The sequence below is a fragment of the Hyaena hyaena genome, unplaced genomic scaffold (genome assembly GCF_003009895.1).
Source record: "Hyaena hyaena isolate Hyena2069 unplaced genomic scaffold, ASM300989v1 scaffold_1731, whole genome shotgun sequence".
NCBI lineage: Eukaryota > Metazoa > Chordata > Mammalia > Carnivora > Hyaenidae > Hyaena > Hyaena hyaena.
This window is the reverse complement of record NW_024082365.1, coordinates 169,353-196,670: the sequence shown is the minus strand read 5'-3', so window position 1 is coordinate 196,670 and position 27,318 is coordinate 169,353. Positions and strand designations below refer to the sequence as shown.

Sequence of the window (27,318 nt, the reverse complement as noted above, 5' to 3'; positions counted from 1 at the left end):
TTTTTTTGTGTGTGTGTTTATTTTATTTTTTAGAGAGAGAAAGACAGAGTGAAAGCAGGGGAAGGGCAGAGACAGAGGGAGACACAGAATCTGAAGCAGGCTCCAGGCTCTGAGCTGTCAGCACAGAGCCCAATGTGGGATTCGGACTCACTGACTGAGAGATCATGTCCTGAGCTGACGTTGGGCACTTACCTGACTGAGTCACCCACGTGCCCCTATCCTAACCTTCTCAGGAATATTTTTCTTGACAGGAATGACTGTTCTGAGTTGATACAAGCACACTTTTCTTTAAGCATCAGTCTCATAAGTCTACGTAGAAAGATGTCCTTGGAGGAAATGAAAGACCTTTAGCTAGTCGGAAAATACATACAACCAGAAACCAGGGAAGTGAATGGAGTCCTTATGACCAAGATGATGAGTGATAATTGGGAGAACATCTGGAATTTCCAAGCAAGACCTGATGATCTTCTCATTGCATCCTATGCCAAAGCAGGTAGGTTTGGGAATCTGGAGGTGGATAGGAGGAGCAGGGGTCTTCTGATTTTAAAAATACAGATTTTCTCCAGGCCTAGCCCCTGGAGAAATGAAACCAGACTTGCTTCTGAGCTCCAATCCCCTAGGATCCAAGGTTTTCCTGTTTTAGTAGGTCTCTGATGAAGAAAGAGATTGCCAGATGCGAAATCTTCAAAGGACTGAATGAATTGTAAAGTTATTTAAAAGCAGAGTCTGAGAAATTGTACAGAAGTTCTCACAGTAATCTTGCCAACCCAGCCACTCCTGGTTCCCATCCGTGAGGCAACCCCGCAGTAACAGCACTTCATGCCCATTAATAAGTGTCCCTTGGTGGGGGACACTGATGTGGAAATGAGGGCTTTCCCCTCAATTGGAAATATTCTGATGGTATTGAGTCCAAACCCAATCTGAAGAAGAATCTGAAGAAGGGGAGATGACACCTACCAGGGCCTCATAAAAATAATGAGAGGCTGTGACAAAAGTGAAGGTCTGAGAAGGCAAGAAGTTCCGAGATTTGTACAGGGGTGGACGAACAGAGAATATCTTACTTGGGTAGGCTGCGAAAATGACTGACGATCCCCCTGCATTACATGCGCTGGTAATGTCAAGCTATATGACCAAGTGAGGCAGGGATCTCGAAGCTGTAGCCGGTTTGGGAAAGTCTCAGTGGCCATTTGACTCACCAAGGGGGACTCCAGGTAATCCTAACCAAAAGACCTCAGAAAAGGATGTGATCACTGCAGTTCTTCGAACCTTTCTTTATTAGACTGTTAATAGACTCTGGCTAGGCATTCCCTCCTTAGCCTCACTCTGTTCTCAAGATTCAGCGTTACTTAAACTAGGGCATGGCCTTTCTGTCATCAGGGTTCAATTGTTTCAAGAATCTCCTTCTCTGTCTGGTTTGCACAGGACACTCCTCCTGCCCAGAACTGAACCTGAATTTTCATTGCACCTCAGAGCAGAAATATTTTCAACTCACCTTTGAAATTTTGCAGTCAATCCCAAAGCCTCTCATAAGACAGTTCCCAAGTCTCCAGCCTTTAGTCCCTCACTTCAGCTACCACCTCATACCTGCTGTGCGCCTGTTTCTACTTCCCAATGAGGAAATGTGACTCTATCTTGCTCCTGAGGCTCCCTGCCTGGGATGTCCTGGCTTCTTAATGTGAATGGACATTCCAGTCCCTCTTGACTCTACACTTCAAAGCCATCTCAGCTGATCCTTACTTACCTCTTCCACAGCAAGTTGGCTCTCCTCCTCTGTAGACTAGTCCTGTATCCCTTTGCACATCCTTTTTGGCTCTTACTGTATACTGTTCATTTTCTAGTTAACTGTGTATATGTCCTATGTTTCAGCGAGCAACCAGAGAGACACCAAACACTTCTGATGTAAACAGGAAAATGGATATCTGGTGGACAATGAGTCTACCTCTTTTTCCACCTCTATGTCTATGTCCACTCCTCTTCTGTATCCTTTAGATTCAATTTTGCTACAAGTGTCACAAAATCCAAAATCACACAAAAGAAAAAGCAGTCTGAAGAATTAGTAGTCAGTGCTGAAACGGTGGCTGCATTGATCATCAAAGACTCAGACTTTTCCTAACTTTCTACTGCACCATCTCCAAGTGTAGCTTTTGGTTTTACAGTCCAATCTGACTCCTGGAGCTCGAGCCATCCCATGCACACTTCAAAAGCAGCAAGGAGGTAGGAAAGGAGGAATAAGGTCATGTCCCTTCCCTTTAAAGTTTTTAAATGTTTTCTTTATTTTTGAGAGAGAGATAGAGACAGCATGAACGGGGGAGTCTCAGAGAGAGAGGGAGACAGATTCTGATGACAGGCTCCTGGCTCTGGGCTAGCTGTCAGCACAAGACTGACGTGGGGTTCGAACCTATGAACCATGAGATCATGGCCTGAGCTGAAGTCGGACTCTTAACCGACTGAGCCACCCAGGCACAGTCCCTTTTCTTTAAAGACAACTTTCCAAAATGGCGTGGGCACATTATGCAAGAAAGACTGAAGAACATTGCCTTTGAGGCAAATAACTATATGCCCAGCTAAAAATTAAGGATCTATTAACTTGAGGAAGAAAGAAAGAATGGATATAAGCTAGGCAAGAAGCAGTCACTGTCCTATCTTACATCGTCCAAAAAGATTGTAAACGTATGAGACAAGAACAGTGCCTAATTCATCTCTGTATGTCCCTACGGTAATTTGATTCAGTATTCAGTATTCATTTGCTCAGACTATCTGAGGATTAAAGACGAGGCAGTAAGTAAGCTGATTCTGCTTAACACTCAGCACGTATAAATTTTACTGAATACATAAATAATCAAGGAAATGAATTGAACTGTGCAGTGAGTAGATGGAATTGACAGTAAGTATTGCCCCTAGGTACAACCTGGACACAGGAGATTGTGGACATGATCCAAAATGATGGCGATGTGGAGAAGTGCCAGCGGGCCAACACCTTTGACCGGCAACCTTTCATTGAGTGGGCTCTTCCCCCACCCTTCAACTCAGGTAAGCTTGCCCAAATAATGCCCATGATGTTGTAGCTAAGACCCATGACTACGGTGTTAGGTCAGTTTGCATCTGAGAAGAGAATTATTTCTACAATTAGCCTTCTGGAAAATATTTCAAGGATACTGGGAAAGAGGTTAAGATCATTATACTCACTTCATCTGGGAAATAAGACTTCTAAATTCCTTTTCTAAATATATAAGATTGGGCAACATCAGACAGCTCATTCCCTACTGGCGATTGGGAATTCAAGAGTAACGATGAATGTATAACACAGAGAAGGAAGGGTGAGGACTCCTAGCATCCAGTGATTAAGAACCACATTCCTCTGTGATTGTGCTCCCTTCTCATAGAGGATTCTCTTCAAATATATTTTATCTACAACCAGTCGACCACAGAATCAAACAAAATCATATATAGATTATTATCATCAACAAACAATTACGCTTCACACCAAAGATGTGAAGAAAGATAAGACACAGCATCCTTGAAGAGCTTGAAATCAATTAGGAATAAAGGACATGTTTTTATATAGGAAATAGTGGCAAATACTAGCTTTTATAACAGATGACAACCCAATGATGAAAAGCCATAGACTTTTGAATCAAATAATACAGGTTCAAATGTTTACCTGGTGACATTGAGTAAATTATTAACTGTCAAACCACAATTATTTTTATTTCTAAAATAATATCGAAAACACATTATTGATTGTGTCAACTATTCCAGGACCATTAATTGATAAATATCCATTTTCCCCCTTTGAATAGCTTGATCTCTTGTCAAAAATCAACTATATGTGTCTATATATGTTATATATATACCATTTTGTGTCTATCTCTATGCCAACTCCACACCTCCTGCTTACTATAGCTTCATAAGCTTTGAAATTAGATATTGTAAATTCTCCAGGTTTCTATTTCATTTTCAAAGTTGCTTTACCTATATTAGGATCTTTGTAAGTTCTAGAATCAGACTGTTTGTTTCTAAAAAAAATTCCAATATTTGGTTGGGATTACATTGAATCTATTGATCTATTTGGGGAGAAGTATTACTCTAACAAAATCTGGATTTCTGATCTAGGAATGTGGTTCATCTCTTCAACAACTTAGGCCTTGTTTAATTTCCCTTGCCAGTGTCTGATGTCTTCTGTCACTTATGTCAAGCACATCTTCAATCAAATTTAACCATAAATATTTTTATTTAATGGTATTATAAATGGCATTTTTTGATATTAATCTTTATTTGTTGCTGGTATACTGAAGTATAATTGCTATTTATACTTGATCTTGTATTCTGCATCCCTGCTTATTGGTTCTAGTAACTTTTGTATATTCTATTGGGTTATTCTGTTATTTGGCTCATAGATATTCATGATTTTTCTATTTTATTGATATAAGGGGCATTTTAGCATTGTAAAATTCTTTTTTTCAGTTTATTTTTTTATGTTGAGACACAGAGAGAGAGAGAGAGAGAGCACATGTACACGCACGGGGGTTGGGGGGAGAAGAGAGACATAACCCCAAACAGGCTCCGCACTGTGAACACAGAGTCTAGCACAGGGCTCAGTCCCACGAACCATAAGATCATGACCTGAGTCAAAATTAAGAGTCAGACACTTAACTGACCAAGCCACCCAGGCACCTCCAGAGTTCTTTCTTTGTCTTATATAATGCTTTTGGGGTTGAATACTACTTTATCTGATAACATCAATATCGCTACTTATTTCCCCTTTAATTTTCACTTTTTCTGTGTTTTAGGTGTGTCTTCTATGCTGCATATAATCAAGTTTTCTCTTATGAGCCAATCTGAACCTATTTTTATTCATTTAAGTAATCTCTACATCCAACATGGGGCTCGAACTCACAACCCTAAGATCAAGAGTCACATGCTCTTTCAACTGAGCCTGCCAGTGACCCCTCGAATCATCTATTTTTAATAGATGATTTGGTCCCACTCACATTTATTGATATGGCTGATATGTTTGTTCACAATTATGTCATATTGTAACTGAACTAACATGAATTTACTCCTTAGGGAGTCACAGATAGAAACTACACCAGGTAGAGCTGTCACACAAAGGAAACTTTATTTGTAGCGATAAGATCATGGGGAATAATTTCCAAAGCCATGACTCTCAGAACAAGGGTAAATGGGTTCATTTTATTTAGGGTTAGGATAAATATTCAGAAAGGGGAGTTTTGTCATGTATGTAAAGGGGGAGGCATAAGGTCATGCATGTGCCTTAAGGAAACATGCCTATACACACATTGCATGTTATGTTAATGAGGCCTGTGCTCCTCCTTGGGTGGAGGTTTTAACATTATAATGAAGTAAAGGTAACTGTTGGTCACCTCAAGGTCACTCCATGGTCTGCCTGTGCAGATGTGAGTTGGGGGTTGACCTCAAACTGGTATGGATGGTCTGGGCCAGTTGGAGCTCATCATCAGGGCAGTCATTATTGCTTGAAGGATAGTTTCGGTTTCCATCACAGGATGCTATGAACATTGGGTCTTTTGGCAGAGTTAAGAGATAAGCTGAAAAGAAGAGCTTGAGGAAAAATGTGTAACACATGTTGGTGGGTACAAGCAGGTGGATAGTAAAGGTCAGGCCTTGGGGTCTAGATGGTGACAATATTATCATGTGCAATAAGAAATGTTTACTGTTTCTTTCCCTATTTGTTATATCCTTTTTATTTTTATTTTTCTTAAAAAATTTGTGTGAGTTCTTAAGTTATTTTTATTTTCTATTTTAATTCCACTATAGTTAACATACAGTGTTATATTAGTCTCAGATATACAATATAGTGATTCAACAAATCTATATGTTACTCAGTGCTCATCACAATAAGTGTATTCCTAATCCCTTTACCTAGTTGACACATCTCCTCATCCAGCTCCCCTCTGATATCCATGTTTCTTCTCTATAGTTAAGAGTCTGTTTCTTGATTTCTCTCTCTCTTTTTTATTTTTCTTTTGTTCATCTGTTTTGTTTCTTAAATTCTGTGTAAGAGTGAGGTTATATGGTATTTGTCTTTCTCTGAGTTATTTCACTTAGCATAATAGTCTCTACCTCCATCCATGTCATTACTTCATTACAAATGGCAAGATTTCATTATTTTTTATGACTCAGTAATATTCCATATATATATGTATATGCATGATTACTAGATTGTAGGGTAGTTCTGATTTTAATTTTGTGAGGAAGCTCCATAGTGTTTTCCACAGCGGTTGTACCAGTTTTTATTCCCACCAACAGTGCAAGAGGATTCCTTTTCATCAGACCTTCACCAGTTTATTATTACTTATGTTTTTTATTTTAGCTATTCTGACAGGTGCAAGGTAATATCTCATTGTAGTTTTTTTTAAATATGTGCATATGTCTTTTCAAGTTTATTTATTTCTTCTTGAGACAGAGAAAGAGAGAGAGAGAGATCAAGTGAAGGAGGGACAGAGAGAGAGAGAGAGAGAGAGAATCTGAAGCAGGCTCCAGGCTCTGAGCTGTCAGTGCAGAGTCCAATGAAGGACTCTACAAGATCACAACCTGAGCCAAAGTCCAATAGTCAACTGACTGAGCCACCAAGGCACACCTCATTTTAATTTTGATTTGCATTTCCCTGATGAGGAGTGATGTTGAGCATCTTTTCACGTGTCTGTATGCCATCTGGATGTCTTCTTTGGAGAAATGTCTCTTCATGTCTTCTGCCCATTTTACTTGGATTATTTGTTTTTTGTGGTATTAAGTTATCTATGTTCTTTATATATTTTAGATACTAACCCTTTATCAGATATATCATTTGCAAATATCCTCTCCCATTCAGTAGGGTGTCTTTTTTGTTTTGCTGAGTGTTTCCTTGCTGAGAAGAAGATTTAATTTGAGGTGGTCTCAGTAGTTTATTTTTGCTTTTATTTTCTTTGCCTCAGGAGTCATATCTAGAAAAATGTTGCTATGGCCTATCTCGGAGAAATTACTGCTTGTGCTCTCTTCTAGGATGTTTATGGTTTCAGGTCTCACATTTAGGCCTTTCATCCACTTTTCTAAGGTTTATTTATTTTTGAGAAGGACAGCACAAGCAGGGGAGAGGCAGAGAGAGAGGAAAACAGAGGATCTGAAGGATCTGACAGGAGGGAGCCCAGTGTGGAGCTTGAACTCACAAAATGCAAGATCATAACCTGAGCTGAAGTCAGACGCTCAGCTGATTGAGTCACCTAGGTGCCCTTTTCATCCAGTTTGAATTGATTTTTGTGTATGATGTAAGAAATTGATCTAGCTTCATTCTTCTTCATGTAGCTGTCCAAACCTCCCAGCACTACCTGTTGAAGAGGCAGTCTCCTTCCCATTGGATATTCTTTCCTGCCTTGTTGAAGATTAATTGACCACATAATTTTGGGTTGTTTCTGGGCTTTCTATCCTGGTCTATTGATCTATGTGTCTGTGTTTGTGTCGGTACCATACTGTTTTCATTACTACAGCTTTGTAGTATAACTTGAAATCAGGAATTGTCATACCTCAAGCTTTGTTTTTCTTTCTCAAGATTGTTTTGACTATTTTGGGTCTTTTGTGGTTTTATACAAATTTTAGAATTATGTGTTCTGTTTCTGAGAATAAGTGCTGTTGCATTTTGATAAGGACTTTATTAAATGTGTATCTTACTTTGGATAGTATGGACATTTTAATAACATTTGTTCTTCCAATCCATGAGCATGGAATGTCTTTCCATTTTTTGTGTGTCATCTTCAATTTATCTCATCAATGTTTTATAGTTTTCAGAGTACAGATCTTTCACGTCCTTGGATAAGTGCATTCCTAGGTGTTTTATTACTTTTGGTGCAATTATAATGAGATTGCTTTCTTAATTTCTCTTTCTGTTCCTTATTTATTGATGTATAAATGCAATAGATTTCTGTTCATTGGTTTTGTGTCCTGTGACTCAGCTGAATTTATACATTAGTTCTAATTGTTTCTTGGTGGAGTTTTTAGGGTTTTTTACATATAGTATCATGTCATCCGCAAATAGTGAAAGTTTTACTTCTTCCTGACCAATTTGGATGGCTTTGTGTGTGAGTTTTCACTTCTTTTTTATTTTGAGTTTCTGTTTTTGTTTAGGAAATTGTTAAATATTTTTCTGGTGATTGGTTGCTTGTGTATTATTATCACCTTATATAAGTACTTAATCCTCTTTCCTCTTACTTAACCTTTCACTACCTGATCTGCCAGTTTCAAAGGGATTTTTGTATTCCCCCCGTTACTTTTATAATCACCAGTAATCTTACTCTAAATTTTAAGTTACATTCTTTCTACTTTGTTAGAACCTATAAGGTTTACATATTGTTCTTCCACCCATCCCTTCATCCGTTTTAAGTTTTAGTTCTAATATTAAATAATGTGAAATTCTTACTATCAATTCTTATAATGTTTTCTTCTTTGTTAAATCAAACTCACCCTGGTAAATTGCTCAGGATTAAGTACCCTCCTAAAATTAGGAGGATGATTTACATGAGGCTTTTGAATCCCCTGAGAGTTGAAAGACATCCTCCAAATAACTCCCCGGGGTTTCAACCGTTCCAGGTCTGGACTGGACATGAGTAACATTTTGTATTTGATTGTGATCTCCTCTATGACTTTTTCCTCATCATCTATCTGTAGGCAGCAGTTGCTCTGGTTAAATTTTTCACAAACACCTCTCTCAGAACCTAGCATGTAACCTGAGGCCCAGCAATTTTGAGACATGGCATTGTACATTTAAGTTTGTTGCTTGGCTAGTAAGTTAAGAGCTCTGGAAGTTTCATTGGTTATAATTTTTACAATTGCTGTAGTCTAATATGTGTGGCTTAGGATGTAAATGGGAATGTAGTAGGCCCAATACCAATCCTCTGTCTAGATGGCAGATCCATAATATTGGATTATAGGCTTGGGAGGTCATTTATTATTTTTTTAATTGTTAATTTGTAAGGCACCCTGATTTTTTGAGTCTCCCTGTCCCAATACACTTGGACTCCCAAATGTTTTTCTCTGGCAAGTGGGATCAGGACGAAAGAAAGATGGATGAATAGTTTCCAGCACAATGACCCTGACCAGACTGAGGGAAGTAGAAACTAAGCTGTCCTTCCAAATATCTAGTACAGCCCAACTGGGACGCACCATTGTCTCAGGCCTCTTGGAGATGATAGAAGTTAGACAAGGGGTGGGGATCAGGTTTAAGGTAATCTGGGGTCCTCCAGCCATTTTTTTCCCTGGGCAGTTGAGTTTTAAAATCATTGGCCTTGACATGTTAAGTTTTGTTTTTTGTTTTGTTTTTTTAGTCTCACCAGTTTATTTTTTAAATTTTTTTTACAAATAGTTTATTGTCAAATTAGTTTCCACATAACACTCAGTGCTCATCCCCACAAGTGCCCTCCTCCATGCCCATCCCTCCCTCCCCCCCACATCCATCAGTCCTCAGTTTTTGTCAGCATTCAAGAGTCTCTCATGGTTTCTCTCTCTCCCTTTTCCCCACCATTTCCCCCCTTCTTCTCCCCCTTGTTCCTCAGTTAAGTTCCTCCTAATCCTCCTATACGTGCAAACATATGATATTTGTCCTTCTCTGCCTGACTTATTTCGCTCAGCATAACACCCTCAAGGTCCATCCATGTTGCTACACATGGCCAGATTTCATTCTTTCTCATTGCCATGTAGTATTCCATGGTATAGATAAACCACATCTTCTTAACATGTTAAGTTTTTAACAGAGACGATGGTGAACTTTTCCCCTCACTAGGCAAGACAGTTTTTCCCAATAATTGAGCTTTTGAGAAGCCAAACCCAGGTAGTAGGATTGGAGTATTTTGTTTTAATATAAGGTTTGTGGGGATCTCATTTTCCAGTCTCTTATGGCCATTGTTTTCCCATGTTGGTACCAACAAGGTATCCTATCCACAAAAGGAAGGTGACTGTTAACAGAAACCTCTCACCAATTTCCAGCTGTCCAGGGTGGCCTCGGCCAATCCTATGGCAAAGAGTTAGAAGAATCACAGTAATAGTGAGAAACAAGTCGTGACAGTGCATCAGAGTAAGGAAACATAAAAATAAGGATAGTATTTTGTTTCACCAGACCATGGATTCCTTAAGCTTCTGCTGTGCAGAGATTAGTTGGCTTCTGAAGTGACTAAAGCAGGGCTGCAGTCTCCTGGAGCCTCTGGAGTTGCAGATTGCTCTTTCCATATGGTCAGCTTTCACAGCGTTGATGGATCAGAAATGCATTCCCAGTTGGAGATGCCGGCTTCACTCTGCTATAATGAATCCAGGGACCCACACTGGCTACCTTTACTGCAATAAGGGTGGTCAAAATGACAGTGAACGGGCCCCTACAAAGGGGTTTTATGGGTTGGACACTTTACTCTTTTATCCATATCGCATCTCCTGGCTTAAAGGGGTGAGCGTCTGTGGTCAGATATAGGTAATCGTTCTCTGACTCTGTGGTGAAAGACGGTTAACCCTGCATCTGTTGTTTTAGGGTTAGATTGTCTATCTCATTTAGATTCTCCTCTATATACCCTTGATAGTGGAGGTGGGGAGGGCACTCATAAAGGATTTTATAAAGGGAGAACTCCATCTGTTTCTTTAACCTCCCACTTGCAGCTGTAGTCTGCCTCCCTGAAGGTCCCTTATCTCTCCCTGCCTTATGTTAACCCTTTCCCTATTTATTCCTGCCTTGAATAGGGCCTGTAACTGCTGTTAGGAAACAGGAACAATGACTTTTCTGGCATCTTCAAGCTGATAAGGGACGGTGTAGGGATACAGCAGTTAGAGTCTACCCAAAGGTTAGTGGATTGGCCCACAGTATGGTTTTATAGGAAGGCTGGCAGGCATGAGGCAGCATAAACATTAGTAGACACAAAGAGAAAAACACAAAGTAAAGATTATATTGACTAACAAGATGTCATCTTAATGTTTACAGTTTCCAAACCTGTCAAATCATCTGTGAGAGACCCTGATTTTGTAAATAATGTATGTCAGGGAATTTCTCATAACCCAAGTGATGGAGAACCAGGAGCAGTAAGTAATTCATGGTGGCTCTATTACCAAAAGTTTGGCCCTAAGTAAAAAAAATAATAAATAAATTATTTAAGCATCTAATGCTTGTGAGTTGTTATTTAGAGTTTCGCTGAGTATAAGCAGACAGTCTGCTTTATTTTGATGTGTAAAACATTTTCTAAACCCAGGAGTTCTGCTAGATACAGAGTCAAGGCAGCCATTTACAATTATTTTTTTTTTTAATTTTAAAGTTTTATTTATTTCTGAGAGAGAGAGACAGAGACAGAGAGAAATAGAGACAGAAATAGTGACAGCATGAACAGGGGAGGGTCAGAGAGAGAGGGAGATACAGAATTTGAAACAGGCTCCAGGCTCTGAGCTGGCAGCACAGACCCCGGCGCGGAGCTCGAACCCATGAACCGCGAGATCATGACCTGAGCCATCCAGATGCCCCCATTTACCATTATTAATTTGCAAATTTTTAGGTATGCCAAACCTGGGTATTATTTTATAAAGCAGAATTTTATACTTTTTGTGCCTTTTCTGGCTTGTAGGGGAAGGCCTTTATACAATTAGTAAAAATATTAACCCATACAAATAGATGTTGGATTTTTTTGAAGTTGGCATTTGAGTGAAACCTAATTATTAGTCTTTTCTGGATAGTCTCCAGTTCCTTGATTGTCTGGGAGAGCAAGTTTGTGGTTGAAAGGATTGTTTCTAAGACATACTTCACAGGCTGATACTACTTGCAGAACTGTCCTTGACAAATCTTTTTCCAGTAAACATCTTTGGGCCATTTTGATAAGTTTTGCCCCTTACTGAATGAAAGGCGTGATCCTGTGTTTTATGACTTTTTAGCTCTGTGAGCTTGGGAATAGTAATTGCTCTGCTCTGTTTATAGCCATTCCAAGAGCTGGGGACAGTGTTTAGGAGTCAGACTCCAGTTTATTGGGAGTGGGGAGGGGAGAGTAGGTGGGATTGAGTCTCCTTAATAATGATATAGCAGCAAACTATTTTCCTGAACCTTGGTATGGACAGCCTACAATATCCAGTAATTTCCAAAAACTCACATAAGTATTTCTCTGTCCTGGAGTTAGTAGCTCCATAGTCTCTAATTTACTTATAATGTCCCTTTCTAGCAAGGAAGTAAGGCTCTCTGGTATTATTAGGAAAGAAGGATTAAAAAAATTAGGCTTCCCCATAAATATCCCAGGGGCTGAGAGAAAACTTTAGTTAGAAGTTTTCCAGAGATGCCTTTAATTGTCATGCTGCATTTGGACAGTTGGCCTGGAGTGTAAGGGAGGCCAGAAAAGGTAGTTCTAGTGTCAAGAAGGAATACGACCAGTTTTCCTTCTATATTTAGAGTTATCCCAGGCTCTAGGTTTCTGATAGACAGTTGTCTAGGGGAGCCATCGTGAAAAGCCCCAGGCCCTGGTTACTCCTGTCCAAGGACATTGGTAATCTGAGCCCTGACAGATAGAGGTTCCCAAGGGCATTCAGATCTTCCGTGATTGTTTCCACACACGGGGCATGTTTTACGGGGTTTTCATTTTGGTTGTCCCCTCTAAGGACATTCTCATTTTAGTGCTCTGAATGGACGTATAAATGGCACTTGGTGCCGGGACCTCGGGAAGTCTGGTCTGACATAGTACGTAAGGCCACAACTAAGGCCGCAGATTGTTTTTAAGCTTCCTTTTCTGTTTTGTTTGTAATACACCCAATTGGCAGCTCATAGGAGCTCCTCCAGGTCCCTGCAAGGCCAACAGGCAATCTGTGTGTGTTCTCTGAATATCTAGGGCTGATTGAGAGACAAATTTGAGCCTTAAAATTATCTCAAATTTAAGGGAGTTGGGGGGCGGGAGGGAATAGGGATATATTTCATGAGAGCCTCCCTCCCCTCAACCTTTCCAAGGAGACCATTGGGCTTCCATTTTGTGTTTGTAAAATAGCGGCTAATTCAGCATAATTTAAGGGCTAAATCAGATTTCCTTAATTTTTTCGCCCCAAAACATCTGTCTCATTAAGAGTCTGTCTTAACAAAAGCATTATATTTTTCCAGGTCATCTCAAAAAATATGTTATAATATTCTGAAAAGCTTTTATATATTTATCCAGTCTGAAACCTTACCTAGATCTCCTTTTATCTGTCTTAAACTTTGAAATGTAAAGGGTTTTTTTTTCTTTACACCCCTCCATTTCCCACCTGTAGGACATTGGCAGTAAGGACTGTGACCAAGAAATACTTTCCTGGTTGTTGTGGGATGAACTGATTTTATTTTGGCTCAGCAGTAACTTACATACTGATCACTGGCCAATGAGGGAGAGAGATCAGGAGACAAAGTCAAGGTCTATCCCCCTGCCTTTTTCAGCAATACTCACATAGTTATGTGAGACATGTGGATATCCATTTGTGTCATACAATGGGCTAAGTTTAGTAAAATGGCTCCCATGTTTTTTAGTAAAAGCCCTTTATAGATATCATCCATCCCTCAAATGGCATAGGAATCCACTCCTCTCCTAAACAGGAACAACAAAAATGTGGAGGATTTTAAGGCTTGAACCAAGAGTATTGCCATCATTTTCCCAACTTTGAGTAAAAGGAGCAGGAATTTTATTTTATTTATTTATTTATTTATTTATTTTTTTACAAATAGTTTATTGTCAAATTAGTTTCCACATAACACTCAGTGCTCATCCCCACAAGTGCCCTCCTCCATGCCCATCCCTCCCTCCCCCCCACATCCATCAGTCCTCANAGTATTCCATGGTATAGGTAAACCACATCTTCCTGATCCATTCGTCCGTTGATGGACACTTAGGCTCTTTCCATGTTTTGGCTATTGTTGAGAGTGCTGCTATGAACATTGGGGTTCATGTGCTCCTATGCCTCAGCATTTCTGTATCCCTTGGGTAAATTCCTAGCAGTGCTATTGCTGGTCATAGGGGAGTTCTATTGTTAGTTTCCTGAGAAACCTCCACACTGTTTTCCAGAGGGGCTGTACCAGTTTACATTCCCACCAACAGTGTAGGAGGGTGCCCGTTTCTCCACATCCTCACCAGCATCTAGAGTTCTCTGATTTGCTCATTTTAGCCACTCTGACTGGCGTGAGGTGATATCTCAGTGTGGTTTTGATTTGTATTTCCCTGATGAGGAAGGATGCTGAGCATCGTTCCATGTGTCTGTTGGCCACCTGGATGTCCTCTTTGGAGAAGTGTCTGTTCATATCTTCTGCCCATTTCTTCACTGGGTTGTTTGTTTTTTGGGTGTGGAGTTTGGTGAGTTCCTTATAGATTCTGGATATTAACCCTTTATCTGATATGTCATTTCCAACTATCTTTTCCCATTCCGTCGGTTGCCTATTAGTTTTGTGGGTTGTTTCCTTTGCTGTGCAGAAGCTTTTAATCTTGATGAGGTCCCAATCGTTTATTTTTGCTCTTGATTCCCTTGCTTTTGGGGATGTGTAAAGTAAGAAGTTGCTGTGGTGGAGGTCAAGGAGGTTGTTTCCTGCTTTCAAAGGAGCAGGGATTTTAATCTTAACCCTGTGTACTTTTAAAATCTATTTATCTTAACCTTAATCTGTCCTGACCACACATAAAAAAATTTTTTTGGAAGATTTTTCTTCACAAGCTTTCTACAACTTTTCCTTACATTTAGATTTTGTCCCAAGCTACTTTTCTCCGAACAACCAGTCTCATTTAGGAAAAAATTACTTTATTTTACCTTCAAAAAAATATATTTCCATTTCTAATGTCTTTCTTTCATATCTCCTTTTCTACATACAGAGTTGCTTTTCTTTTTTTTTCTTTTTATCAGTTTTAACTACATGTAGGAGAATTTTAACTTTTAGAAACCTTAGTCTCCAGTGGAAACTAAGTAGTAACCAATTGTGAACTCTATGTTACATCATAATTTTTTGAGATAGCAAACTTATGAACCCACTAAGTACAAAGCATGTTTTTCAACAGTTCCAAATATCCTGTTTTGTTTTTTTTTTTTGTTTCCTGCAACTAGTCAAAATCACTGATTTATATCTAGTTATTAGGGATTTAGCCTCTTATCTAATTAGATTTCCAATGAATTTAATCTCAATTTATCATGCAAGCAAAACTTGAATGTTTTAGGTTACCAAGGACTTTGAAAGCTATCTTAACAATAATCCATGAAAACTATGAAACAGACAAAATTACCCATCACTCTAAGTCTTCCTTTTGTTAACAAATTGGGACAGAGATAACATGAGCTTATTCGACCTTCAGCAAATAGGTAGAATTAAAGTTTTCTTTTTTTTTAAACGTTGATAAACATTGTCTATCTCAAACTAACAAACTTAAATTAGCTTAAACACTGAATACATTTACATGAGTCCACGTAAGACAATTTGTTCCCTATGATTAATTTTTACCTGGAATGTTGGTGGGGGAAATCTGATGTTGGTGGTCTTCACTCCTCAACATCTCAGGTGGGAGGAGAAGTTGATGGTACCTGAGGCATTAAGGAACCAATTATGCAGGCCACCCCTCAGGTGGTGCAGAAAAGGGGGGAGGGAAGGCAGAAGAGATGAGTTGCCAGCAGAAGGCAAAGAGAGAGAACCCCTTGTTATTAATCTAGTCAGTTCAGACAGAGGAGCAAACTACAGGGTTCTTTTGTTTTGTTTTCCATCAGTGGAAGTAGGCAGTCAATGTTAATCCAGAGAAGACAAGAACTTCCCTGAAACAGTGGAAGTAGGCAGTCAATGTTAATCCAGAGAAGACAAGAACTTCCCTGAAACAAAAGGAGTTTGGGAGCTGCTTGGGAATATTCCCTATTTCCCCATTCTGAGGTAGAATAATCAGACAAAATTGGCTCTAATTATCATAGTCATTGACCCAGAAAATGAATGAGAGACAAATCCCCATACACAGTTACATGGTGACTCCAACCTGCCGCTCAGCGCCCGGTGCCCAACACCTTAGAGTTGCAGCTTCGTTCCTCTTCCCTTGTGGAGTTACTAATGCAACTCTGGGAGGTGACCAGCTCCACTTCTGCCTATTATGGGCAGGTCTGCCAAAACAAATCCGGGTTGTTCCCATCTGGCAGGCACTCCCTGAGCTGGTTCCTTGGCCTAAAGTGTTCTATGAGCTCACATGGGAGTCCTCTGGAGGACTTGTCTTTTGCAGATCCAGGAATCTGTTGGTGCCAGGTGAGGCCGTCTCTCCTGGCACCCCGAGGTTCACATCCTTGGTGGCAAAGGAGGTGGAAATGCACCATCTCTGAATCCCGGACAAGAGCACCCAAGTAATGTAGCAGGATTCTCGCACAGAGAGTGGTGACACCGTGGCTTTTCTTTCCGGGAAGCAACTTTATTCCTGCCAGCACCACTCAGTTGACTTCGAACCCAAAGAACGGAGCCCCAAATGCCATGTGATGTAGTTTTTTACATATTTTTTTACTTCTTTGTCTCTCATATATGGTAACACACAAACATGTAGTCTGATTAGAGGTTCTCATGTTACAAGGTCGTGAGGGATGTTGTCATGGATGCATATAGGTAGGTTGCCTTGAGATTTCTTTCTTTCTTTCTTTCTTTCTTCTTTCTTTCTTTCTTTCTTTCTTTCTTTCTTTCTTTCTTTCTTTCTCTCTTTCTCTCTTTCTCTCTTTCTCTCTCTCTCTCTCTCTCTTGCTCTCTCTCTCTCTTTCTTTCCTTAAGGAGGGGACCCTATCATAGAGGCATTGCTGACTGAAGGGCAGTCACATTTCTAATGGTGGCAAGAGCTCTTGGGCTGAGGCTGTGTCATCTGAGGCATTGCTGTGCTTGCAGGTGGTTTCCTGGGTGGAGATCCATGAAAGATAGAAGTGGGGCTGCTGGTGTTTAATTCCAAGTACATGTGCTAGAGGCCTGGCTCAGGATGGGACTATAAGTGTGAACTCTACTGCTAGGTGTGCAGACTTCATTGGGTTCCATTAGATCATCAGGGTACACTTTGCAAAGGAGCATGCAGTATCCATGACTGAGCTTTGTGGGGACGCCATCCATAATGTATATAGATTCTGGGCACATTGATAGGCTCACTGTAGGGACATTTTGTAGATGGCAGCTATACAATCCAGAGATAACCCCATGAAATCTATGATAGGGGGGTTAGAACACAAACCTGCCAGCCAAGATGAGTCTGATGTGTTTACAACAGTAGGGCTGTTAGGTGGGGGGTATATATAATTTGAGGCATGGTGTAAGGATGGGATGACTCTATTAAGCATCACTTCCATTGGCACCATTTAATGTAGAGGGAGATGAACTCTGGGTCAGAATCCATGCCTGGTAGCACATTGACCCCTTCTAATAGGGCCTGCAACACCTGGTCCTCAGCTGTCCTTTGGTATAGTTGTATGCCTGAATGACTTTGTTCCTGCACATCTTCTGAGATAGAGTTAGGCTGGAGGAGGGATTTACTAACAACCCTATTATCTGAGGTAGCCACAATAAAGGAGTGAATATGCATTTGATTAGCTTGTGGGGTGTCCTTCAGGGAAATCAGTATGGATAGCAACAAAAAGGAGAGTGTCTCTGCTTAGGAGCAAGAGGTCTTTAGCCTCTTCATCTCGAATGGGGTGGAGACCTGTCTGCATCCACTGAGAGCCACCATAGGATTCTATGGTTCCGTTGGGGGATTCATTTCCTAATGTGACTGGCATCCACCAGAAGGAATACCTTTCTCTTCTTTTTGAGATCCACAATCCCACTAGTTGACCCTGGAATCATAATTTTATGGCATGATAAAACTTGCAAAGCTTTTATATGGACTTGATTTAATTAACCAGCTGTAAAACCAGATAGTGAGCTAAGTCAGTGTCCTTCGCTTTGTGGCTGATTGTGGACCTTCATCTGGGCCAAAGAAATTTGTATAATCATGACCTCTTAGCAATTTGGTAGGGTTTGTTCTATTGGACTATTAGAGAGGGTCATATTGCACAATCCACTCCTGATCAGGTTGCCGGCATGTGGAAGACAGTGAGACAATGGAAAGATCACAATGCTGAGGGCAGCATTCATCTAGTGAACAGAAGTGAATGACATCCTCCTTGAGGTCAGAGGAGTCAGGAGTCCCTGTCAGTACTAGAAGTGTTTTTTTTAAGAAGACATGTAGTTGGTATGGGGGTATGGAGAGCTAAGAGCCAGGAATCAAGTGGTATTAGAGCCACGGGTAAAATTTCTGTGCATTTGGGGGTCCCTAGTGTTTAAAAATTGAGGAGCATCTGTCTGAAAGCCATTGTACCTCTCTATAAATCCCCCTGCTTGGGGCCAGTCAGCTAGGTGGAAATTCCACAAGATTCCATGTTCCAGAGGCCATTACTGAGCTGCTTCGGAGGTGGAAGCAGTTCCATGTTCCTTGATCTGAATCTGTAATGTCTCATGGGTGTAAGGGGACACGCACATATCTGGTTAGGAAGGATGTTGCACAATGGAAGCAGTGTGTCTGGAGAGAACAGCCTGTAGCCATCCCAGGAAGGTATTGATGATGGTGTTTACATACCCACTAGCTCCAGCAGAAGGCAGGGCAGTCTGATACAACAAATTTGCCATCACAAGTTGTCACACTGACCTGGGAAACTTCCAGAGTTTTGTCTGGGGACAAAGAAGCAACTATTTACCACCAGTTTTGATACAGCAAGGGTGAAAGCGATTCCACACCTGTTTCGCCAATCAGTGAGTGGTATTACTCCCCTGTGGCCTGATGTAATAGGGGCCCACTCTCCTAGTGGGCATGGTATTTCTGGAAGGATAGTTATATGAAGGTTATGTCTGGAATGTTGTTGGAATGTTGGAACAAGGAGTCTTCAATGTTATTAGAATGTGCTTCTGGTGTTTGTTGCCATGTGTGCATAGACATGAGTGACTATAAGTGGCATACGTGACTTGGTTGTCCCTCTCTAAATGGTGGCGCCTGGAGACATTGAATTATCCTTTTGTCATTATCCAGACCAGTTTAAGAGTCCATGGCTAACAGTCCAAGAATCAGCAAATATATAGGCTCTTGGGAGTCTCACTTTGTGGCCTATTATGGAGTCAAACACACTGCCACCAACCCTGTTATCTGGGCCAAGCCAGGAGCGCCCTCCTTGACTAGGGATATGAGGTAGCAGGATGACCACTGCAGCCTACTGGTGGGTGGCACTGTGTACGATGGCAGCACTGTTGTACGTGAAGAACACTGGCTCCCTTTCCATGCCAGACACCTGGTCCCAAGGAGCTTCTCAAACTGCTAGACAGGCCAACAGTGGGGGTGCCACCAGCTGTACCTCCATTAACAGTAGGCATGAGGCTGAGCTTGAGGGAGCCACACCCTCCTTTACTCTGGAAAGGCCTTTGACATCAGATTGAGTCCTTTTTAAAGGTACAATTTGCCTTTAACAGTGAGGCCTCAGAGCCATGCTGAGCCTTTGCTGGCTTGAATGGCTAACCCAGTGCAGGATGAGGACTTGTTGCAAATCACTTTGGGCTATGAATGCCTTTTTCTCTAAAAGGGCCCAGTGGACTGCCAAAATTTGGTGCTCTAGTGGCATATGCTAGACTGATGTCTGGGGCTGATCTTTGGTCCAGTCCCATGGACAGCCAGATAAAACTGTGCTTAGTCCCAAGACTCCACAAGGCCTAATCAGATGTCTCCACTGATTCAACTCAGAAGTCTGAGCCCAGAGAGACTAAGGACAGGGCCTGCTTTATGGCTTGCTGGGCCAGATGCAAGACAATTTGGTGAAGTTCTCCCAAATGGAAAGAAGCTGGATTGCATCTAACAGCACACATAGTTTTTAGTAAATTGTAACTGTAGAATGTGTTACCCCAAAAGGTGAAGACACCTAATATGTGCTTGGCCTGCTCTAATGTAACAGGAGGTTTAATTTTAGGAAGTTGCTGTTTTATAGTGAGAGAAATTTCACAGTCCTCAACTGCCACATTATGCCAAGAAACTTGAAAGAAGTGGCTGGTCCTTGGATCTGATATAAGCTAATGGCCCCTTACTAGATGTAAGTCTCCTGGATAGCATCCTCAAAAGGTTCCAAAGAGAAAATACCATTTACAAAATACTACAGGCCACAATGGGTTACTCTGAGTGAATTTAAGTTGTTCTGTATAGGTTATATGCAACAGCAGGGTTGCTTAAATGCTTAAATAAACCCATGTTGGCCAAGTAAAGTTCAAGATGCCCTTGAAACAGAAAGCAATTTGAAGCTGTGACTCTTCCATTATCAGGACCAAGTGAAACATGTTGGCTACATCTAGGACAGAAAAGTAAGGACTTCAAGCTTTTTGGATGTCATCTACTTATCTATAATATTGGGAAAGGGAATATTAATGACAGAAATCTGTGCATTTAAGTTTTGATAGTCAATTGTGTTTTTTTAAGTATTTCATTTTTTTAAGTTTACTTATTTTGAAAGAGGTGAGGGAGAGCTGAACAAGGTAGGGACAGAGACAGAGGGAGAAAGAGAATCATAAGCAGGCTCCACACTGTCAGCACAGAGACTGATGTGGGGCTCAGTCTCACAAACTGTGAGATCATGACCTGAGCCAAAATCAGGAGTCGGACACTTAACTGACTGAGCCACCCAGACACCCCCCAATAGTCAATTGTTAATCATTTCCAGGTTTCCAGGGGGTTCCTCCCTTTTTTGATTCTCCACCAGAAGCTGTGTTTCTCCAACCAAGGCTGCCTCTCTGCCTCACTGGCAAGCCCTTTCCCTGAGACTGGTGCTGTGTGATCAAACCCCAGCCTGTATTTGGTATTTTAACCCTCAGCATTGGACATTCTGTTTACAGGAATGATTTTGTTGTGATTTGTCTACTTTTTCCTTGCCTCTCTACTGCTTATCACAAAGTTTCTTAAGCCGCCCTCCCCAACCCCCACCACTGGCTTTGCACACCAAAGACTAACTGATTTTCACTCCTGGCTGTCATTTTTACTACCTTGGAGAAATTACTGAAATTACCTGACTATTGTAAGACACCATTTTTCATCTAAAACCACAGTACAGCACAGAGACCAGTGTGGTATTTGAATAGTGGCTGTTGCAGTTCTTGGCCTGGAAAGTAGAGGTTGAACGAAAGACTGATGGAACTGCTGGCCTTGAAGAGCTGGCCGATAGCCCACCTATGTCAAGATGGACACCTGCTCTTCTCCAGCTGCTTTAATCTACTACCCATTGTAGTAATAGAAAACCCCAAGGGACAAAATATCCAAGTTGTTGTTGGGGTCATAGTTATCACCAAGCTCAGACCTCTCAAAGCATCTTCATCTTCCCACACAAGTACAACCAATTCATCAAATAATCAGGAGGGGAGCATGTAGACATGTAAAACCATAATTTTAGGCAAAGCCTACTATTCAGTAAATCTCATTCCAGATGTTTAACAAAACAATATCGAATAATATCGAATTCAGGAGGCTGACGAAAAATAGTCAAGTAAATGGTGTGGCCTTCTTTCCCAGGTCTGGATCTGGCCCAGAAAATGCCTTCTCCAAGAACTATGAAGACTCACCTGCCTGTTCAGTTGCTGCCACCTTCCTTCTGGAAAGAAAATTCAAAGGTAAGAAAAGCCAACTTTTCAGGACTAATTTTGGTCACATGGACAAACACTGTCTCTAAGTGGAAACAACCAAAGATGTTGAAAGATAAATAACCAATGGAGGTATAGGGCAGATGATGGCCTTACCCCCACATTCCCACATACTCCATCCTGGATCCAACTTTCCTTCAAAATATTATTTCTGGGTACATACTAGGAAGATTTCAGACAAAATCATTCTGATTAGCTGCCAATGAAGCCGCATCCAAAGACAGCAAGTGGTGAAACAAAGCACATATTTCTTCAAGAGGGCTTTTATCTTGGTTTGAATCATCTAAGAAGCAAAAGGAAAGACATAAAAGGGACTTATTTAGGGAAAACCTGTGGAGGGGAAGGTAGAGCAACACAAAGAAGGATGGACATCTGTAAGACCATGATACTACACTGACCACGCTTACAGCGTATCTTGTGGAGCAAGCTCCCAGGAACCATTATACCACTATGTCCTCCATTTTCAACAATTTTCATTTATTTTGATACTTCCAGGTTCAGGTTCAATGTGTAATGTACACCAATATACTAGTGGGTTTTTTTGATATCTGTTTCATCAGTGAGTCTTAAATTCAATGAAATATGTAATATGAGCACAATATGAACTTACAAACTTGCAGTGAAAAGTGTAGCCATCCAGCAGAATCAAAATGTTTGTATCAACCAGACCAGCACATCTTCTCCCTGCAAGCAAGCTACTTTAGAGACCTATACTGTATGCTTACCATGAAAACCATAAGGGTCACGTCTGTTTAGCCAAAACACTTTCCCCTATGTGTGGTGCTTAGATACACAGGGCAAGTGATTTGTTTTGACTCTGTATTTTCTGGGCTTCCATGAGTCACAGCTCTTCATCTTGCCCATCTCCCATCTCCAAACAAGGTTCACTGCAATTATATAGGACTCCACATACCAATAGGCTGTCCCATTCCTGATCTGCTTCCCTGAGATTTTACACAGGTTAAGTTGATTTGTGAAAACTCTCTGCTTTATTTCCACAGCTAGATCATTCTATATGACTCATGCTGCTCAAGAAGCAATATTATTTCCAAATGGTATTGTAGATTCAATGTGAGAAGGCACAATAACATTTTGTTAGTCATCATACTAGCAGTTTTTTCAATAAAATCAGGCCTCCTAAAAATGTAAAAATCTCAATAGTAGCACCTCCTTTTATCTGCTTGGAATTGAGGCTTCTTTGAGTAGGAAGTGACATTAGAGAGTTGAGCCCAAGATATTTCAGTTTATGATGCAGTGGTAAACGAAATAACTATTCCTTAAAGATATCCATGTGGTAATCAAAAGAACCTGTGAATTCTACCTTATATGGTAAAATAAACTTTGTAGATTTGATTAAGTAGGGGATCTTGAGATGAAAAGGTTATCCTGGATTAGTAAGTGGGCCCTCAATATCATCACAAGGATTATATAAGAGAGATGCAAGAAGATCAAAGGAAGTAGGAGATGTGACAAGTGAAGCCAGGGATTGAGTCAAGAACCAAGGAATGCAGGTGGCCTTCAGGGGCTAGCAACGGCAAGTGAAGGGATTCTCCCCTAGTGCCACCAAAGGGCCAACAGCTTGACCTGAGCTCAGGGAAATCAAGCCTCCAGAACCACAAGAGAATAGATCTCTTATTGTTTCAGCCACTTCATCTCTAGTAATTTGTTACCGCATCCATGGGGGATTCACACAGACTGGTCAGCAGACTCTCAGAAAATATACTGGGCATTAGGTCATATCCCAGTCATCTGACTCCTGCCACAAGCACACCGACTATGCTCCCCATCTAGCCCAGACCTCCCCTTCACAATTACTCAAGCTTACAGAAAGGCAATAACCAAATCCAGCTTTAAGAAATATATTTACATTATAAGATGGTGCAGTTGTGTCACACTTTTTGGTTCCCTACATGCTTTCATAAATATCTGAGAAAAAAAATCAACCAGTAAGAAAGAAGGCAGAGAAGCATGCTGGGTCTGTACTCCTCTAAGACAGGGTTGGGTGAAAGGCATCTGGGAAAGGAAGAGCGTGGGGAGATTGGCCGAGAGAGAAATACTACTGGGTGAATTGTTGTGTTGGACACAGAAATTCTGTTCAGTAAGTGAGATACAAGAAAATGCTTGTGTCACCATTAATATGATCCTACACCCCAACTCTGCTGAGAATGCACACAGCAGCACAGGTGAGCATGGGAATCTGGACGGTATGGGGAAAAGGGAAACACAGGACACGAAGGAAAGAAGTCAGCTCTCCCTGGCCAGACCACACCCCCGCGTTTGCGATTTGAAGAATCATCACAGGCAGCTCCAAAGGGAGACGTAGCACTGCCCTCAAAGGTCCTGCAATCTCACCACATATGAAAAGTAGGAGTGATATCATTAATCTATAAAGCTGCAGTTCATCATGTACAGGTGAGACCAAATGGCTGACTGCATTAGCTACCCCATACAATAACCTAGAGTCCTCACTTAGTACAAGCCAAGGAGGACCTACCTTACCCAATAGAAAAAAATACAGTGGCCTCTTTAGCCTCCAGTAATATCATAGTTAGGGTGACCATAGTATTTATCATGGAAACCAGAATGCTTTTAAGAAAAGGGGGATGCTCATAATCTTTATCTAAGACCACATATATACGTTGGAACTCTGAGCAAACTGGAAGATGTGGTCATCCCGATCACATAAAAAATGTACACACGTTCAGATACTCAATTAGGATAGTCTAAGATTCTTCTAATAACAAGGTCCTCTGCAGTGAGCAATAATATTTCTCTGTTTTGTTTTCTCTCTCTCTCTCAATCCCCTTTACTGGCTGGTTTCAGATTGTCTATGTCGCTAGAAATCCAAAGGACACTGTGGCGTCCTACTACCATTTCTCAAGAATGGCTCCAATAATACCTAACCCTGGTACATGGGAGGAGTTTGTTGAGGCATTCAAAGCTGGAAAAAGTGAGTGAGAGGAAATTGTGGGTGCATGTGTCCTTATTCATGTTTCCTTATTCTCTACTGACTTCAGAAAGGATGGGTTTTCATTGAATGATTGTAGTCATCAAAGTCCTGGCAGGATGGGATGGCACATTCGAAATGGATCATTTAGGGGAGAATATACCTAAGACACTATTTATAAAGCTATGGGCAGATTTTAAAGAAACAAACAGGTGGAAATACAGTGTTCTTGGATGAGTACCTGTAGGGAGCCATTGCCCCCCTGGAAAAAGGACAGGGTCCCTTAACAGGAGTTGAAGCCATCAGTAAGGGAAACAGTACCACAGTGAGCCAACAGGAAGAGCATCAGGAAAATAAACATACCTTTTAAACATACCTTCCTTACTCTCTTCTTGCCTCAAAAAGCCTGTTAGTACCTTTTCCTGGGAGTCTGAACACAAAGGAGGCATTGCCGTAGTCTCTGGAGGGCAACCTCACAGGGTGAAGCAGGGTGCAGAGTGAATTTGGCAGGGCCAACAGACGGCATCCAGGGCACCTCTCTTCCTCTAATTCACCATTACAGAGCAAAAAGTTGACCAAATACATGGTAATTATAGATTTTTTAGGAATCAAAATCAGCCTACTAGGAGACAATGTTTATTGTGTCACACTAATCTAGGAACCATGTAGTGATGCAAGGGAAAGAAAGATTATGATATAGGCATCATGTAGTGATTCAAGGGAAAGAAAGATTATGATCCCTGGCAACTACACAATATCTAATGTGCTAGTAAGTTCCAGGGCAGAAATATAAAACCAAGAAATCTAGAATACTTTTTATCATCTCTCTGAATATTAAGAAGCTCCTCTCTTCTGCAAATAAGAATTCTGACCAGGGTCTTTATCTTCTTTGTCTTTTTCCCTTTTATTTGAGACATCCAGGCTCATTTTATAAGTTTCAAATGGATATCGATGCCCTGCTCCCATTTCTCTCTTGTTCCCTCCAGTGCTATGGGGCTCCTGGTATGACCATGTGAAGGGATGGTGGGATGCGAAAGACCAGCACCGTATTCTCTACATATTCTATGAGGACATGAAGGAGGTAAGGGGTAGTGCAGTCCACATCAGACCACCATGTTCTCCAGGGCAGCAAACCAAAGTCAGAATTCTGTGTGTGGGCTTGACCAAAGAAGAGCCTTCAGTGCGATCCTTTCTCTCCATGACATTCTTCTTGACTGTTTTACCCTTGAGAGTTCTAACTACTTTTCTGTTCTTCTCAATTTTCTTTGCTTCAGTTCACAAAATCTAGAAGATCCTTCCTCCTCAGGAAATATCACATGCTTTTATAGTTGAATTAATCCTGACACCTATGAACCATGTCTTCACCTACAAAATGAGTATCATCTCATTTTGTATCTAATCAAATTATCATAAGGACTTATAAGATCACATATGTAAAGTACCTAGTTGTGTTTGGTGAATGTTCAAGGAGAGTTTCCTTCTCCCTCTTCCACACCCCAGGCCCACGTCACAAACTGTTTTTTCCAGATAAACATTGGCAGGATTGGTCTCACATATTGGGATATTTCTCCATTTCAAATCACTGTGTATGAGAGGCAGGACAAAATCACTCCTAGGACCCCAACGTTAGTGTCCTAGAATTACAAAATACTTCTTGTGCGAGTGCTGAGAAAACTAATCAAAAGCTATAGCTCCTTTTCTTCAACTCTTTGATCAAAGAACCAGTGCATAGGAATTCACACTTCTCCATCGACCTGAGATCCCTTTGTATTTATCCTTTTACTGACCTTCTATTAAACTCACAGGCTTTTTGCCATCTTTTATATCTCAAGTACTAGAGTTTGTCACACTGTGTCTCATCTGCAACATTTTTTCTCCTTTATACCACCTTTCCTGATCTCTGCCAATAGACATAATTGCGCTTTAAACAAATCTCTTGTCTCTCTCTCTGTGTGTGGACAACATGTTTTCTGGATAGTTATATCTACATTCACCTCCCTATGGCAGGGGAAATTTCCTGAGGGCAGGAAGAGCCCTCCTCTTTAGGTCTTGGCAGCACCCTTAAATGTAGTCATCATCTGAGGGATGTTGAATATATTTGAACTGACCCCTTAACTCATTCCTCCCCAAACACTGTTTTTCCACACAGAATGTCATCCCTAATGGAAAACTCAAAATTATTTGCTTTGTATAACTATTCTACATCCAGGATCCAAAGCGGGAAATTCAGAAGATTGTGAAGTTCCTGGATAAAGAAATTCCAGACGAAGTTCTGAATAAAATCATATATCACACCTCCTTCGATGTAATGAAGCACAACCCAATGGCCAACTACACCACTTTGCCTACCATTTTCCTGGACCACTCTATCTCCCCTTTTATGAGGAAAGGTACGTAAGACTTATATTCTCAGATGCCAAATTGGACTCTGTGGTCCCCATGATCTGTTTAGAGTATTCCAGAAATGTTTCTTACCCCATTAGGCATTCTTGTCCATGACACTACATAATTTTTAAGAGGCAAACTTCCTTTATTCCCATTCCTGTGATGGCTCCAAGGGAGTGTGCTCACTCCACCCTGTACTCTTGTGTGGCAATCATTGAGACTTTGTCCTGTTTCAGGGATGGCTGGCGACCGGAAGAACTATTTCACTGTGGCCCAGAATGAAGAATTTGACAAGGACTACCAGAAGAAGATGGCAGGGAGCACCCTGACCTTCCGCATGCAGATCTGA

General features: G+C 40.9%; 1 pseudogene; it reads left to right on the top strand.

Moving 5' to 3' along the window:
* The first annotated feature begins 321 nt into the window (after positions 1-321).
* Positions 322-27,318, top strand: LOC120226520 (annotated as a pseudogene).